This window comes from Rhineura floridana, chromosome 4, assembly GCF_030035675.1.
Source record: "Rhineura floridana isolate rRhiFlo1 chromosome 4, rRhiFlo1.hap2, whole genome shotgun sequence".
Classification (NCBI taxonomy): Eukaryota; Metazoa; Chordata; class Lepidosauria; order Squamata; family Rhineuridae; genus Rhineura; species Rhineura floridana.
Window position 1 is genome coordinate 5389381 of NC_084483.1, and position 15918 is coordinate 5405298.

Genomic DNA, 15918 nt, shown 5'->3' on the forward strand with positions numbered 1-15918 from the left:
GGCCTGGAAGCACCATTTGTGGCTAGCTGGAGGAAGAGGCAATGCAGACAACGCCACTATATCTGGACTGCTATATCTGGCCACAGGGTTTATTAGTCCATGGCTTAGCCCCACAGGCCTGTTTGGGCAGCTCCTATTGAAAGTAAAATAGCAGTCTAGCCTGGAAAGAGTGAAGGTGCACCACAAAAGCCAAAAGCTGACATACTAGTGTAGATTGGTAGAACACACTCCTGGCCATAAAGCTACCACTTGAGATGATGGTAGGAGCAATACTGAGGCGTTGGTTTAATAGCATGCTCAGAGTGTTGGACTATGACTTGGGAGACCAGGGTTCAAATCCCCACACAGCCATGAAGCTCACTGGTTGACTTTGGGCCAATCACTGCCTCTCAACCTCAGAGGAAGGAAATGGTAAACCCCCACTGAATACCGCTTACCCTAAAAACCCTATTTATAGGGTCGCCATAAGTCAGAATCGACTTGAAGGCAGTCCATTTCCATTTTTTTTTTAGCAGGCATGTCTGGGACTTTTAAAAATTAAATTGCATCCATAGGATGATTTTCATTACAACCTCTCATCTACCCCACCCCCTTGTATTTAATTTTTAATACCCCAGACGTGTCTACTAATTACATGATTAAAGTAATGTTTGTTTGATCTTGAATCCAAAAATGCCCACAAACTGCAACTGGAAGCTATAACCCCATTTCACCCTGGGCTCCTTTTAGGACGAAGAGTGGGGTGTAAATTTAATTAATAAATTCACTTTAAAAGAAGCACCAACTTACTTTACAAATATCTTCTTTTTTTCTGGTGAGCTTCAGTTTATTAACTGACTCTAGGCACATGTTTGGGGCTTTATAAGATCCATATTTTACTTATTTATTTATTTATTTATTTTATTTCATTTATATACCGCCCTAAGCCTGACGGCTCTAAACTTGTAGTTTATTGATGCAAATAGATTGATTCTTTGATTTTCATTACTATTACAGCTATGCTCCAAATACATAAATAATGTGTAGCTCCCAGGGTCCTCTGTGGGAATGGCTGTGAAACCACTTGAAATATGTAGTGTAGATATGCCCCAGTTCTAAGCAGAACCTGCAAAATAAAATTTATTTTTGTTTTCTGCTGCTTCCAAGATGTAACTTAAATAAGTAAATAAATAAAAACGAATCTTCCTTACTGCATTTGCCTTGCATTTGTCCCTGGGTCACCTGCAACCTGGGTCACCTGCACACCATGCTCACAGGATTCAACCATCAGTTGAAACTTACTACTCCGAAAGCTATCTCATAGCTTATTTAGAGTTCTCGTTCTGATTATTGTGACTGTTGGATTACCCACATGAAGGGGCATGGGAAACTTTTTTCTGTTGAGGGCCACATTCCCTCAGAGGTAGTCACTTGAGGGCCGTATTTTGTCAGGAACAAAGAGGGCACAGTTTGCATCATTGCATAGCCATCCCCCCTGCTCTCTTTTGCACAAACCTATGACTAAACGTGACTATATCTTGTGACTTATCTGGAGAGAGCTAAACCATGAGTCCAGATTGGGGTGACACACTAAGCTAAACCACAGCTTAGCTGAGTGTAGCAGCAAAACGATTGGATAGGAACAAAGCGATCACGGTCTCCTTTCCACAAGGAAGCACATTTGCTTGCTCACACTAAGCCATGGTTTGGCTTAGGGTTACGTATCAACAAGGCTTCTGTATCACTCATTTCTCTCTTTGTCTGTGCCACCCCATTCCATTTTCCCTGTCTATACTTTCCTTCCCCTCAGCCCTGTTTTGGCTCCTCCCGCTTCCATTTCCTTGTCTCCATTAACACTATTGGAACAAATAGCTTGCAGAGTGCTTCTCCCCTGTTCACACCACCAACTTTAGCTCCATCAATTTCCAGTTTCTCATCTCTTCTCTACTTCAGGGTCCCCCCCCACACACACACTCTGTTGCTCACTGCAAGTCTTTAGGGGGCTCACTGTTTAACAGCTACATATCCTTCTCTATCTCTGACACATACACAGATGGAAGTCATTTCTAGAGGGATGATCTGGAGAGAACCAATGGACCCACAACGTCTGGAGGGCCACATGAAATTAGGTCCCCACCACTGATCTAAAAAGTTGCCACCTGTTCATAATTTTTATCTTCACATTTTGGGAGTTCTGTCAATAATCATGTCAAAAATGGAGTTTGTTCATTTCCTAACACTGTGTGAGTTATGTCTTTTAAGGGGAAAACTCAGTGGAAAACATAAAATAAAGACAAAGAGAGTAATTGCAGGAGGGGGGAGAGACATGGGCAAACAGAAGATTTTCTTTTTTGCTCTCTGTTCCTGTCTTGGGTCATAGCCCCCACAATGGCAGAACAGGGAAGGAGCTTCCTAGTCCTCACTTTCTGGCCCAAAATTTGTTCTATTGGCTTAGGGCAGGGATGGGTAAAGTGTAGCCCTCCAGAGGTTGGACTTCCTCTCATCAGCTTCAGCAAGTGTGGTTAATGATCAGGGAAGATGTAGAAAGCCACAAATTAGCTGTCCCTGTTTAGGGGATGAACTCCACAGTGGTCATACTCTCAAGCACAAGGGGAGTCTGTAATGGTTTTGTGGCTAAAGGAGGTCAGGGAATGAAAATAGCTGCACTTGTTTTACCACGCTGTAATGACAAATGGCTGGACTATGCACAGTCGCAAAGAGGTGATAAGCCTACACTTATAACTCTTGGCAAAATGTGTCATTATTTTTTATGTGTTGTCCCTCAAAAAACCTATGTTGGAAATCAATATTATTCCCATTTTACAGATGGGAAAGTAAGTCTGAGAGTGAAATGGAATCTGGACCTACATCTGAGTACTACACTGGGGACTATTGAAAAAGCTCTAATAAAGTCAGACCATATTTTTTTTTTAAAAAAGGGACCTACTCATTCTTGTCCCAGAGCTATGGCATGTGAATATTCTTTGCCATGTGTTTTTCTCTCTTGCTATTCCAAGAGGACTTCCCATGTTTTTAGCTCCAAGCCAGTACTATTCAACAGAGATTTCTCTCATTTTTTCCTCTCTCCCACTGCTGTGATGTTTAGATTTTAATGTGCACTTTTCATTCACCCAGAAGCAAGCATCTGTCTGATAGAAAATAAAACAAAATTGTCCAAGTGATAGCAAAGTAGCCGCCATAGGAGGGGTGGTGGAGAAGCCCAAACACACATGCACCACAACACAACCCATCAAGGCCGGCTGAGGAGTCCTTTGTAGCGCAACTTCTTGCTGCAAAACATAACACGTGGCAGAACAAAGAGAAATTGGACATGCCCAGCAGAAATTCTGGCAAACAACATTTTTTTTTGCTTTAAATAATCATAGTTCTAATTTTTAAAACCTTGACAACACAGATTGTCTATAGATTGTCAAGCCTGAAGAGAGGAGATCTGTAAATAAAAGCAGAGATATTTCCCCCCTGATACTGTTTAGATACAAAGCCGTTTGAATGCACTGACTTTCCTACTGCTGCTACACATGTTTTCCCTACCCCACCCCCCACAAATCTTTCTTTCCTCCCAGTTACAGATTTGCAGTTACAGACAGTAGCCATATGATAATATAATACTGTGTTTTTCATAGCAGTTTGGAAAGCTTTGTTTTCCACAGAAGAGCCCCACCAGGCACAATTTGGGACTAGTTATTAAAGACAAACTTACATCCCCCAAAGATTTTCAAGCATGTCATGCCAGAATATGGTATTTTAAAGTATTTCCCATAATTGGATGCAATTGGCATAGCAAGAAGGAAGACTGTTTCAGCAAATATAAGAATTAATGCAATTTATTTCAGGGGGTCTCACAGGAGGGAGATATAGATTTTATGCAAAATATTGCAGACTGAATCAGTTAGGACTCATGCATATTGCTTCTAGACTACGGACCTAAGTTTATAGACAAAGATGAAATGTAGAAGGAAAAAAATAGATTAGTATTCATCCGGTGAGTCTGGATGAGCAGTGTTCATTATATTTTGGGAATAGGTATTCCATCTTTATAATTTCCTGGGACATTTAATCAAATAATAAATAAATAATGTATGTGAGTATATTTTTAAAGCCGTTACCTGATATAAGAAAAATTATGATTTAGTGTGGGTTCCTTCACATAGCAGACACCAGTTGACATGGTGAGATGGCAGATTAAGTACCTGATTCCCTCTACAGTCCGATACATCCTGAAAATCCTTAGAAAAATCTTCTTCTGTGTGAACTGCTCACTTGCAAAGATTGAGACAAAGGCCCCCTCTGCCCAAGAGATGAAACCATCAGTAAGGGATGAATAGGATCAATGGGGACTTTTTCAGTTGATTCCTCTGCATTTCCATAATTCCAGAAATGGACTACATAAACCCAATTCTGCATTCTTTTGGAAGACTGATAATATAAATACATCTTTATGTGGGAAGGAGTTTCTTTGGTTTTATCACTTTCACCTTTGGTATTTGTCTTTGCTTGAACAACTGTATGTTATTGCTGCTTTAAAATGATTCTTTTAGTCTATTTTTTCATTCATTTTATTTAAAACATTTCTATACTAACATTTAATTAAAAACAAACAAACCAGTGGTGGTTTTATGATATTGTTGTGCGCCTCCCCAATCTCCGAGCGGTGAGATTTCAGGGGTCCCTGCGCTTCACCAGGGATTGGTTTCCTTTGGGAAGAAGGTCAGCGGAGACTGCGGTGTCTTTATGAAATATGGTTTGTTTATTTACACACATTCCAACCTGAGCTTAAGATGGAGGGGTTCAAGGCATCGGCAGTCCAACAGATATTGCATTTTCCATCAGAATTACAGGAGGCACCCTAAAGCCAGCCTCTCTGCCTGCCTGCAGCCCCAGCCATTCTCTAGACACAACTCAAACACAAAACTCTCCTAGGCTTTGGGGGGGGGGAAGGCTCTCCTGAAGAGTTTCAATGACAAAAGGATCTTCCTGGCCTATTCAGCAGTTCCTGGGCAACTGATAGACCCGTTATCCTACCTGGCCACTCTATTTGTTTAACAAAAGACTCATCTGACCAGCAGAGCAAGTTCCTCATTCCAAGGCACAGGATTCCAAATCAGAGGTTGGAAGGGGACCCACAGGAATCATCCATTCCAACCGCCATACTCATAACAGTATTGTGAGCCACTATGGGCCTCAATATTAGAAAAAAGTAAAATACAAATTAAAATAAAGAAATTTTAAATCTAGCTTTTCTTCAGATGAAGGTGGATAATTGTTTGTCTTATTTAGATACTTATTTGGTGATGTCAGTTATATTATTCCTGTATTATTTTTTTTAAAAAAAATAGACCTAGCAGCCATGGATCAATGGATTCAAGAAATACAAAACCACGTATTTATTCGTAAGTCTGCCTTGAGCCTAAGAAGTAGTGTTATAGGACACTCCTCTTATAGTATGTGCAGGTGTGTAGGGTGGGGCATTCATCCAACCCCCACTGTCTACAATGAGCCTGAATGTCAACATGGCTGCTCATCTGTTCTCCAATGCAGATGAGCATAAAATAATTGGCCAGTTTGAGGCCGCCACAAAGGAATAGATACAATGTTTGTGTAGGGTTCTCACTTTTCACCTGTGTTTGTTTAGGTGCACTAGTTATGTGTACAACTTGATTATTTTTAAATGGGTGAATGTTGATTATGGAAAGATCATGTGTGGCAGTTGGGCAACCAGTGACTGTGAAAGTCTGGACCACTTTTGTGAGCAAAGTAAGTCTGCTGATTGGGCAGACAATCCCCTTCAGATATGGCTTGAACTTTACAAATGTCTTCTTCTAATACTACTTCACAACACATTGGCAAGTCTTACTCCTAACTTGCATTACTAGAGAAGTCATGTGACCTGCCTTTTGGTGTCAGATACAATACATTGAATACTTTACCATGGGCCAACATTCCCATTTCTCATATGATCACAAATTATATTTCTGAATCATTTGGAGTGGTGTGCTAAACTGGAATTTGGGCCAATAGGCTCAGGCAACTGCTTCACCACCACAAGATTTCCAAAGTTTGGTTAATCGTCTTTATGTTTTGTGTAAAAAACAATCATGGTAAAACAGAAAATTGTGGTGAGCAAATTTTACTGCGTATTTTCTTCTGGAGTCTGAATGGTGAATGACATTTTATTTTAGAGCTGATTTGGATATTGCATTTCACTGGATAGGTTCTGGTGTGAGAATCACCCATATCTACACATCCCATTTAATAATACAAAACTCAATTGGCAAAGGCACTTATATCTCCTGTGATTTCATCTGTGTGTCCAAGAATTCAGTTCAGGACACAGATCTGAGTGCATGTGATATGTATGTGTTAGCAGTTCAAACATTAAGTTATTAGTCAGGATACAAAGCTTTGAATGATTCTGATATCTGCAGAATCTTCTAATGATATAATACCTGAACTGATCCATAATTAATTTGTGCTCAGTTCTTCTGTCAGGCCTGGTCTGAATCACACAAGCAATGGTTGTTCTTTGTTCAGTTAACAAAGTTCCAGGCTGCATGTGTGGACCCAGTTGTGATTTTTCTCTTATCAGCTTTTTTCACTGTCCAACTTTCACATCCATACATAGAGATCAGGAATACAGTGGTCTGAATGATCCTGACTTTAGAGAAAGACCTCAATGGACGACTGAAGAAACTCTTCAAATGGTTAAAGAGAGAAGGAAAGCAAAAGCAAAAGGAGATAGAAACACGGTCAGAACCCTAAATGCAACAATACAGCGACTAGTACATAGGGACAAAGAGAACCAGTTGTGGGGTTGTTGTTGGCTGCCCTTGCAAGAAGGGGGGAATCTCACAACAGCACTAGGTTCTCGTGAGATCCCACAGGACCTTACAGGTGTGTGGCACCTTGACCTATAAAAGGCCTGGTGTGGTGCCAGCCCATCCTCTTTGGACCCCCTTCCTCATAGACTTCATCCAACCCACCCACCGTTGGGTTAGAGCTCCCACTGAGGCTGTATGTCATTGCTGGTTGATAGAGCCAGAAAGGAATTTCCCACATGAACATTGGGTGGGTGGGTTTGCCTTTCTCTCGCTAAGACACTCCTCATGTCCATTGGAAACTGTTGTGCAGAGTAGTCAGTGTCATTATTCCACAATTGTTTTTGGAGCTTATTTTAGTGTTGCAAGGTGTTGCTGTACTTCACATATTCACTGAAACAAAATAAAATGATTTATTATAGGAAACGTCACTAAAATTTCAAAGTAAAGCAAACATATTTAAAGTGACTTTCTGAACTATATCAGCTGTCTTAATATTGTTGCTTCCTCCCTGCTAAAACTAGATCAGCACAGCACATTTCTTGTTTCTGTTCTTTGGGCTGATTCCAGGTGTTGCCCCCACTCACTATATGCTCAGAGGCACATGTTCCCAAATTCTTCCAAGCTACACAAGTGGATTGGACTGTGAAAGACCAACCCAAATTGTGTTTGCATTTTGACCAATTTGTAGGGCAGTACAACATCTCAGAGAGGAGATCAGGTTTGCTGCTCCCCTGGTGCATTCACTATAGCTGCCCAATTTCCCTGCTTTTTAAAGTTTGATAGAAATATATGTTGGCTATAGGTACGCTCTTAAACCGCAAGGCTTTTTTCCGCTATTAGTGATTTCTTTGCTTTTTAATCCAGGAGGTAAGAAATGGAATCCTGTTTGCTGAGAATGTATTGATCATTTGCATGCTTACTGAGTTCAGTGGGATTTACTCCCTTGCAATCATGCTTAGGATAGGTGAAACTGACCACAGGGGAAGGGGAAGAGGTGGGAGGGGGGAGGGGGGCAGGTTTGATCATTTGCATGCTTATTGAGTTCAGTGGGATTTACTCCCAGCATATGTAAAATTGACCATGGGGGAGAGGAGGAAAAGAGGGAGGGAGGGAGGGAGGGAGGGCTGGACTAGGCAGGGGAGGAGGTGAAAGCTGCTCTTAAAATACTTTGAGGAAACAAATCACCAGGAACAGATGACATACTAATAGAGTTGCTACACGTTACTGAGATGGAATCTGTCCAAATTTTGACAAAAATTTATCAACAAATATGGAAGATTAAACAATGGCCCACAGACTGGAAGTGTTGAATATATATCCCAATTCCAAAGAAAGGGGATCCCAGAGAATGCAGCAATTATTGAACTATTGCCTTAATATCCCATGCAAGTAAAGTAATGCTCAAGATTCTACAACAAAGGCTCTTACCATATATGGAGTGAGAAATGCCAGATGTCAAACCTGGATTTAGAAAAGGAAGAGGTACCAGAAATCATATTGCAAAAATATGTTGGATAACAGAACAGAGCAAGGAATTTCAGAAGAAAATCACCCTGTGCTTTACAGATTACAGCCAGTGGCATCACTAGGTGGGTGCTGGGGGTGCGGACCGCACCGGGTGACACCATGAGAGGGGGGGTGACACCCAGAGCTGCCCCTAGGCACCAGGAGGTGGGGCAGGTGGAGAGCTGCCCTGCCCGCACTAACACGAGGCGTGGGGGAAGAGCAGGGAAGTCCCGCCACCGCCTCAGATCCTCCTTGCTCGAACCATGCCTGCTGGGCAGGGCTGGGTGGAGCTGGCGCCCCGGCGCAGCATGGCACGTGCACCCCTGGAGCTGGGCAGTGCTGTCTGGTGATGTCACAGAGCGCATGAACATTGGAGAGGGCAAGGGCGCACATGCACTGTGGCTTGCGCTCGCCCTTTGCCCGCTTTGGCCTGCCGCCCGGCCTGCCGCTGCTACTGCAGCTGCCAACCCAGGGAGGGGGCCCAGACCTTGCTCGACTCATTGGGACTTGGTTCTGAGTGGGCACTTATGTATTTATCACCATCATCATCAAATACATTGATGAAAGTTAAGTTTTTAACCGTGCTTTACAATGTGCTTGTTGTTTTGGACTGTTTTTAACTACTTCTGGTATTTTTTTTCCTTGCTGAATTCTTGTGTTTTATGTTTGCCACCCTGGTCTCCCTTAGGGACGGAATATAAATTCCATGAATTTTATGATGAATGTATCACGTCACACCAAATAAATAAAAAGAATAATAATGATTATATTTATATACCACTTACCCATTGTTTAAAAGTGGCTTCTAAGCCGTTTGGGGCCTTTATTTGTAAATAAACAAAGATTTGTTTATAAAGATCGTGGTTAGAGTATTGTACTGGGACCTGGGAGACCAGGGTCCAAATCCCCCTGGACCATGAAGCTCACTGGGTCAATTGCTGTCTCTCAGCCTAACCTACCTCACAGAGGTGTTGTGAGGCTAAAATGGGGAGGAGGAGAACATTTGTATACCACCTTGAGCTCCTTAAAGGAAAGGTGGGATATAAATGTAATAAATATTTATCTATAAAAGTATTTGTGTACCACTGTATACTAAAACCACAGGGCGGTGTACAACTATATAAAACATACAACAACATTTTTTAAAAAAATACAGTGACTGGCTGTTCAGTTTCAGACAACTGCTTGGGTCTGTTGGCATTAAAAGGTCTTCAAGAGACTATTGGAAGTCAAAAGTAGGGTGCCTGTCGCATCTCTGCTGGAAGAGAACAGCTTGGGACCAGTGACACTAAATACCTGACTTCTGGTTCAAACACAGGGGACAACTGATAACGCTCCTCCGGATGGTCTCAGAGCTCAGAGGGTCCTTAAGGTATCCTGGATCCCAGGTTATTCAGGGCTTTGTATATCAGCACAAGAACCTTGAATGGGGCTGGTAGCAAAGAGGGAGCCAGTGCAGATGCTTTTGCAGGGATGTCGCGTGTTGTCGGCTGTCTGCCCCCCCCAATCAGGAGTCTAGCTGCTGCATTCTACACAAACATGCAGATTCTGCTGTAATACAGATTTTAAAAGATCCAAGCACGGTGACGCTTGCCGCCAAATAAAAAAGCAGATCAGACTGTGTTTATGGAATGATCTCCCTGATGAGGTGTGCCTGGCACCAACACTATTATCTTTTTGGTGCCAGGTCAAGACTTTCCTCTTCTCCCAGGCATTTTAGCATGTGTTTTAAATTTTTTAATTGTGTTTTAAATTGTTTTGAAAAGATGTATTTTTAAATTTGTATATTTGTTTTAATGTTTTTAGCTACTGTAAACCACCCAGAGAGCTTCGGCTATGGGGCGGTATATAAGTACAATAAAATAAATAAATGCATTGAAGGGAGAATTTAACAGTTTGGGGCTGTTTTTCTCATGAGGCTGTACACCGACCCACTTCCTCTCTTCTATATAACTCCTAAATAAAGGTACAAGAAATTTCCCCTCTTTGGCATCTGTTCCTGTTATTTAAAAGCACCAAGTCCAAACTAGTTGAGGAAATAGCAAGGCAAATCTGCAGGGGTTGTTGCCAACTAAATCCTACTCAGAGTGGACCCATTGTTAATCAACCAGGGTCATGTCCATTTATTTCAAAGGGTCTTCTCTGAGTAGGACTATTATTATTAGCATTTATTACCCGCCCTTCACCCGAAGGTCCCAGGGTGGGTTATAACAATCTCAAAACCATGTGATGCCATGTATGTCTATTTAAATTGCAGGAATGATTTCTAAATGTGTATCTGTACAGATGAATTATTACATGCAAATATTATGCAAATGTGTGCCTCCATTGGTCTTCCGTTTTGGAGGTGCACAAGTGACCTCCCCCTATGCCCCAAATGTTTGGGTGGGATCCAATAGTTGCACCCTGGCTTCATTGCTTCTCTAGGGGCCAACTTTGTTTAGCAAGCATGCCTAAGTCAATGTGCAGGAAATGCACTGTCCTCATTCACAAACCCAAAGCGGTGAATAGCCCTAAAGTGTTGAAAAGTGAATTCAGGAAGCCCAATCAAGTAAATATTTTGTTGTTCAGAATTGATCGATAACCTCCAAGAAAAGACCTGTTTCCAGGTGTCACGTTATTTGGGGCTTCTCAGACTACGGAGTGGTTCCTCCTAAATGACCCTTTTGTTTTGCCAGTTTTCCATCAGAGCTGCTGGCTTTGTTCTGATTTAAAAGTGGGCGGGGAGTCGCAGAGGAAGTGATCAGATATGTAAAAATCAACAATAGGAAAGTTGAAGTAAAAGAAGTATTTCTAGGATTTTTCCATTTAAAGGGGAAAAAAGCTGCTGACCTCAGTTCTGACATTCTTAAAAATCTGGAAAGTGATGGACTGGACTTAATGATGTGCCGCGCTCAAGGTTACGATAATGCTGCCAGTATGGCTGGAATGCATGGAGGTGTACAAGCCATTCTTAAGGGAAAGAACAAGAAAGCTATTTTTAATGGATGTGTGGACCATTCGCTTAACTTGTGCAGTCAGCACTCTTTTGCTGAAAATGCATCATGTGTGACATTTTTTGGAACTCTTATTTTATTTAGTTATTTATTTATTTATTGCACTTTTAAACCGCCCTTTAGCAACAGGCTCTCAGGGCAGTGTACAACAGAATAAAACCACATTTATAAACCAGCAAATGTCGATTACAACATATAGGTATAACTCTTGAGACAATGTTTTCTTTCTTTGCTGCTTCCACCCATTGATGGGATGTGTTAATTGACCATACTGGAGTGTCAGTGAAAAGGCTATCAACAACACGCTGGAGCGCTCATCATGCTGCAGTTAAGCCAGTTAAAGAAAAGTTTGATAAGTTTGTGGGAGTGATTGAAGCTCTTTGTGATCCACACAAAAATTTGGACACAAGAGGTGCAGCACAAGATCTTTTGCCTGCTGTCTGTGATTTCACTTTTCTGTGCTACCTGTGCTCCTGGTGTGATGTACTTCAGGAAGTTAATCTTACACAGCAGTACCTGCAGACTAAGGGCTTAACTCTCGACAAGGTGGTGACAAAGCTAGAGGCGCTAAGACTTTTTCTGCACGAGGAGCGCAGTCACCTAGTGGAGCATGCAATTGAACAGGTGCTTTTAAAATCAGACGAATATGGAATTGCAGCAGAGAGAAGAGCCAGGTTCAAGAAGAGGATGGCAGAGGAGCAAGCAAGCGATGCTGGACTCACTCTGCAAGAAGAAAATAAGAGGGTGATGCTTGAGTGCATTGATCGCTTTCATTCCAGATCAGATCAAGAGCCATCAAGGAAGTAGCAGCCATGTTTGAAGCTGTTAAAGTGAAGAGTCTCATATCTGCCACTGAAGAAGAGTTAAAGGTGTCCATTCCAAAATTGACCACTTTCTATGATGAGGTATCCGAGAGTGAGCTTTTAATAGAAATACCAAGGCTGAGAAGGCACCTGAAAGCAGCAGAGATTGATCTGGAAGAAGCCAAAGTTTGGGCAATATTAGACGTTTTGACATTCATAACTGAATGGGACTTTGTAGAATCTCTCCCAACCCTTTCACTAAGCCTAAAATTATTTCTGACGATTTGTGTGTCTGTGGCTTCATGTGAGAGGAGCTTTTCAAAGCTGAAACTTATAAAGAACTATTTGTGATCTACCATGGGACAGTCAAGACTTTCCAATCTTACGATATTATCAATTGAAAGTGAGCTGGTGAAAGGCATTGATTTCGATGAAGTGATTTACAGGTTTGAAGCTTTGAAGGCCAGGAAAGGAAAGTTCTGATTTAGTCGAGATGTTCACTAAGTGCTGAAATGCTTGTGTATTTGTTCCTGTTTATTTTTTTGGTATTATTTCATTTATATTTCCATATGCATTTGTCTACAACTTCTACATCATTTGGGCCATTATTGATTATGCAAACCTAATCCATTAATGTATCTCATGTAACAGTAAAGTTTAATGTTAAAATGAACATAATTTTGATGTAGTTCTTAAACGTTTTTACTTCGAATTCTATTGTTTTCTTACAGATTTTCACTTTAACCACATGAAACTATGTATAAATGTAAATACATTTAGGCTGTGTGTATGATATTGTAATTTCAAGGTGTAATTTTAATTTTGCTAGTTGTTTATATCACTACTATTGCCATTACATTCAGTGATATACGGGAATTACGATTTACGAGTAACATTAGTACAAAAACATTACTAAGGATTCTGTATGGTCTGGTACGGGAGGAGGTCTATGGGGGTGACACCATGAGTTACCGCACCAGGTGACACCAACCCTAGTGATGCCACTGATTACAGCAAAGCCTTTGATTGTGTAGATCATTAAAAATTATGGAATGCTTTAAAAGAAATGGGGGTGCCACAGCATCTGATTGTCCTGATGTGCAACCTATACTCTGGACAAGAGGCTACTCTAAGGGTATGGAAATACCAATTGGTTCCCAATTGGAAAGGGTGTGAGACAGGGGTGTATTTTATCACCCTATTTGTTTAATCTATACACAGAACATATACAGAAAGCAGAATTGGACCAAGGTGAAGGAGGTGTGAAAACTGGAGGGTGAAATATCAATAATTTAAGATATGCAGATAATACCATACTACTAGCAGAAACCAGTAATGTTTTGAAACTAATGCTGTTGAAAATTAAAGAGGAAAGCACAAAAGCAGGACTACAGCTGATCATCAAGAAGACTCAAGTAATGACAACAGAAGATTTATGTAACTTTAAAGTTGACAATAAGGACATTGAACTTGTCAAGGGTTATCAATACCTTGGCACAGTCATTAATCAAAATGGAGACAATAGTCAAGAAAGTAGAAGAAGGCTAGGACTGGGGAGGGCAGCTATCAGAGAACTAGAAAAGATCCTCAAATGCAAAGATGTATCACTGAACACTAAAGTCAGGATCATTCAGACCATGGTATTCCTAATCTCTATGTATAGATGTGAAAGGTGGACAGTGAAAAAGGTGGATAAGAGAAAAATCAACTCATTTGAAATTGGGTGTTGGAGGAGAACTTTGCAGATACTATGGACTGCGAGACAAATAATTGGGTGTTTGAACAAATTAAACCAGAACTATCACTGGAAGCTAAAGTGATGAAACTGAAGTTATCATACTTTGGAAACATAATGAGTAGACATGATTCACTAGAAAAGACAATAATGCTGGGAAAAACAGAAGGGAGGAAGGCCAAACAAGAGATGGATTGATTCCATAAATGAAGCCACAGACCTGAACTTACAAGAACTGAACAGGGTGGTACATGACAGATGCTCTTGGAGGTTGCTGATTCATAGGGTCGCTATAAGTCGTAATCGACTTGGAGGCACATAACAACAACAAAGCAAGCATTTCTGAGTTCAGTTTTGTAAGGTTTTGTTTTGAAATGAGCTTATGGGAAGCATCAGAATGGCATGGGGGGTATTATCAGTTTAACATTGTGGAACTGAAAAAATCCATGTTGGCTATAGTATACAGCCACTCTCGGGGCTGTATAATATACATTATAAACATTGCATATCTCTGGTGGATAGTATCAGTATAAAATTAGTGTGTTAGAAGGATGTTTAAAACTGAATTGAGGCACACAATTCAGAAAATATCTCTGAGAAGAATAAAAGCAAAAGTGACTGGTTGAGGGCAAGAGAATTTTTCTAGTGCAATATAGGAAACGATCAATGCCCCCACCCAAGGGACTGTGATTTACTTTAAACTTGGTGGCCTTTTCGCTTGATTGAATAGCTTCTTTCCCCATAGTAAGTTAGGTAAATGCTGCCACCACACTCTGCCATCCACTACTGACCGTGAGGCGTCAATCCTCTGTGCCTGAGAATAAGCTCCATTGCACTCGGTGGGACTTACTTCTACACTGGATAATTCCTTACTCTGTTAGACAGATGGCACAAAAACTAAATTAACAGGAAATCTGAAACCCAATAACCTGCAAACTATATATCCAGTAATGAACTATGGCAGTGGTTCCGAACCTTATGAGTATGGGACCTCCTTTGTAAGCTCAAAAAATTTCATGGCCCCCCACGCTAATTGCAATTTTAGTCTCTGTTAATTTAAAAAATGGTGCGTGGCAAAATCACATCTCCAAATATCCCTTTCCATAAAAAGTTCCCTGCAGACAGGGAGGTGTTGCTTTCTTTTCTTAATAAGAACTTAAGAACATAAGAAGAGCCTGCTGGATCAGGCCAGTGGCCCATCTAGTCCAGCATCCTGTTCTCACAGTGGCCAACCAGGTGCCTGGGGGAAGCCCGCAAGCAGGACCCGAGTGCAAGAACACTCTCCCCTCCTGAGGCTTCCGGCAACTGGTTTTCAGAAGCATGCTGCCTCTGACTAGGGTGGCAGAGCACAGCCATCACGGCTAGTAGCCATTGATAGCCCTGTCCTCCATGAATTTGTCTAATCTTCTTTTAAAGCCATCCAAGCTGGTGGCCATTACTGCATCTTGTGGGAGCAAATGCCATAGTTTAACTATGTGCTGAGTAAAGAAGTACTTCCTTTTGTCTGTCCTGAATCTTCCAACATTCAGCTTCTTTGAATGTCCACGAGTTCTAGTATTATGAGAGAGGGAGAAGAACTTTTCTCTATCTTTATAATGAATATAATGCTGTGATCAGTTTAGTTGCCTTCTCCTAATCTATAATATGCTTTTTGAGATAGGGTGACCTTGAATGCACACAGCATTCTAAATGTATCATCACAACTTGTACTGATATTAGAGCAATACTTTGTGATTTCATTGGTAGTATGTAAGTATCACTGTTAAGTATTTATGTGCTGATACTGTTGGCCTGGGCCAAAATCCAGATTTTTTTTCTCAGCGTGTCAGGGAAAATAACTTTTCTCTATCTACTTTCTCAATGCCATGCATAATTTTATACACTTCTATCATGTCTCCTCTGACCCGCCTTTTCTCTAAACTAAAAAGCCCCAAATGCTTGAAACAGGAAAACGAAAAATCAATTTATTTCTGATAGAAGCATTTTCAAAGGCATGTTAGTGACTTTCAGCCCAATTTTAAATAAGGGCCGTTTCAGCAAACAAACATTTAGGTCCAGGA